This window comes from Oxyura jamaicensis, unplaced genomic scaffold, assembly GCF_011077185.1.
Source record: "Oxyura jamaicensis isolate SHBP4307 breed ruddy duck unplaced genomic scaffold, BPBGC_Ojam_1.0 oxyUn_random_OJ196, whole genome shotgun sequence".
Classification (NCBI taxonomy): Eukaryota; Metazoa; Chordata; class Aves; order Anseriformes; family Anatidae; genus Oxyura; species Oxyura jamaicensis.
Window position 1 is genome coordinate 1 of NW_023305704.1, and position 2,696 is coordinate 2,696.

The 2,696-nt window shown below is 72.7% G+C and overlaps 1 protein-coding gene across 1 annotated transcript in view; it reads left to right on the forward strand.

Moving 5' to 3' along the window:
• Window positions 1-2,353: 2,353 nt before the first annotated feature.
• The window catches only part of LOC118158813 (rheacalcin-1-like), a 1,816-nt gene continuing 1,473 nt past the window's right edge, over window positions 2,354-2,696 (forward strand). Inside the window, exon 1 of the mRNA XM_035313502.1 lies at window positions 2,354-2,420. The gene's annotated coding sequence lies outside the window, so the exon portion shown is untranslated. The remainder of the gene's footprint in view (window positions 2,421-2,696) is intronic.

The window sequence follows — 2,696 nt, forward strand, 5'->3', positions numbered from 1 at the left end:
GGGGGGGGGGGGGTCTCAGAGCTTTGGGGGGTCACAGGAGACACAGGTTGGACCCAGGGGCGTGGGGGTCCCCGGGGCTGGGGTGCCCATCCCCATGCAGGGCAGGGCACAGCAGGATGGGGGGGGGCAGCCCTGCACCCCCCCTCTGGGTACGGCCCCCCCGGCTGATGGGGGCGCGGGCACTGCCGCAGGACTCGAAGCGTTTCGGGAGGAACATCCGCCAGGCCATGCTGGACATCGCCGAGCTCTTCGACGTGCCAGCCAAGAAGGCGGGGAAGTGAGGGGACACGGGACGGCCCCGGGTCCCCGCGGGGTCCCAGGGGACACGCAGGAGCCCGGACCACGGGGGGGCTGCGGGGCAAGGGCGGGTGGGGGGGAGCAGGGCCTTGCTTCTCTGTAAATGCTGCCAATAAAGGCTGCTTCTGCCATCCCACCGCGGCCTCTCCGGGGCACGGCGCGGCCAGGGCTGGGGGCGCTGAGCTGCGGGACGGGGGTGGCGGCACCAGGGGGTCCCCGTGGGGTCCCCGCGTCCCAGGGCCCCTCCTGCCCGCAGGCAGCGGGCGCGTGCCACGGGGCTAACGAGCCGCGGTCGGGGCGCCGGCGGCACGGCGAGGCGGCGATGAAAGCGGGCCCGGTGCCGCGGCGCTGGCCGCGCGGTGTGACGGGGGTGTGCAGCGGGGCACGGCGGCAGCGAGCGGCGCTGAGCCCGTCAGCCGTGTCGGCGCGGCGCCCACCCGCACCACGGGGCCGGAGCAGACGGACGGACGGACGGACGGACACACGGATGGACACACGGACGGACACACGGACGGCGCGGAGCCCCTCGCGCCTGCATCACGCAGCCCCGCGCCACCAGGGCAGGGGAGGTGCTCCCACAGCGCTGCGCCGGCAGCAGCACGCGATGGGTGCTCAGAGTGGGGGGGCTGCCAGGGGCTGGCTCGGGGTTGGGGTCGGGGTCTGGGTTGGGTTAGGGTTAGGGTTGGGTTAGGGTTGGGGTTGGGTTGGGGTAGGGGTAGGGTTGGGTTAGGGTTGGGGTTGGGGCTGGGATTGGGGTTGGGTTGGGTTGGGGTAGGGGTAGGGTGACGGTCAGGGTTAGGGTCAGGGTTAGAACTGGGGTTAGTGTTGGGGTCAGGGTTAGGCTCAGGGGTTGGGGTTAGGATTGGGGCTGGGGTTATGGTCAGGGTTATTGTTAGGGTCAGGCCGTGCACCCCCTGCCCCTGGGTTCAGCTCCATGCTCCCTACAAGCCCCTCCTGCAGCACACCCCCTGCCCGCCTGGTCTGCGTTCAGGCTGAGCACCCACAGCCCCGTGTCCTGCACCGCCCCGTGCTGCACCCCCCCCAACGCCCCCCCCCCCCATCTGGGTGGCATCCTGCACCTCGGGCTCCGCCACCCCTCCTGCGGTGCCGCCATCCCCCCGTGGGGTCTGCAGGAGCCAGCCCTGACCCAACGGCACGGCTCAGCCCCACGTCTGGGGGGGTCCTGCCTGGGCTTTGGTCCCCCCCCCCCCCAGTGGCTGCAGGAACCCCAAGACCCGCATCCAGCCGCCTGTGCCAGGAGGAGCCTGGAGGAAAAGGAGCTGCCGATGCGTGTCTGGAGCCGGGCTCCTCCGCCCCACCAGCTCCGTCCCTTATCTGATGCCCCCGCTACGCACAAACCCTGCCGGCTGCTGCAGCGTAACCCTCTGCTGCCCGGCGTGGCCCCGCTCAGGGGGCTGCGTGTGCTGAGCCCCCACCCCTCCATGGGTCCCTCTCCAGCACCCCCCGTCCCTCCCCGGGGCCATGCCCACGGGGGGCTGCAGGGACAGCGTCACTGTCCCTCGGCAGTGAGCGGCGACGTGCCAGAGCCCCCGGCTGCGAGGCAGTGACCGGAGCACCGGGGGCACCCCTGTGCCATGGGGCCACCGGGGCCTGGGGGTCAGCGAACGCTGCGCAAAGAGCAGGGGGTGTCGGGGACCCCTCGGTGCCACCGCCCTGTGGGACACGGGGGGGCTCTTGCCCAGCCTTGCCGAGGAGGGGCCGGCTCCCAGGGGACTTCTGCTCTTTGCAGGATGTGCAGCAGCCAGCCGCCAACCCCCAAGACCAGGACCCCAGCAAAGGGACAGGGGGGGGGCACAGAACAGTGCGGGGCCGACCTCGCACCTCCGCGCCCCTCTGCGGCATCCCCCGGGTACGAGAAGCGTGGGCTGGGGGCTCGGGGCTGTGGGGCTGGGGCTAGGGGGCCCACAGGCGGTCAGGGCCCTGTCTGTCTGTCTGTCTGTCTGCCTGTCCGTCTGTCCGGGCACCCACCCATCCCAGGGGGCGGCCGCCCGGCGCTTTGATCTCGCTGCCAGCCGGCGGCGGTGCCACCCGCAGCGGCTATAAAGGCACCGGGGCGGCCGCATCCTGCACCAGCCCCGCTCGCCTCCACGCCTCTGCCACAGGTGCTGGGTGGGCGCTGGGGCGGTGGGTGACCCCTCGGTGGGTGCCCCCTTGGTGGGTGACCCCCTCGGTGGGTGACCCCTCGGTGGGTGACCCCTTGGTGGGTGCCCCTTTAGTGGGTGCCCCCTCGGTGGGTGCCCCCCTCGGTGGGTGACCCCCTCGGTGGGTGCCCCCTTGGTGGGTGACCCCCTTGGTGGGTGCCCCCCTTGGTGGGTGCCCCCCTCGGTGGGTGACCCCCTTGGTGGGTGCCCCCTTGGTGGGTGCCCCCTCGGTGGGTG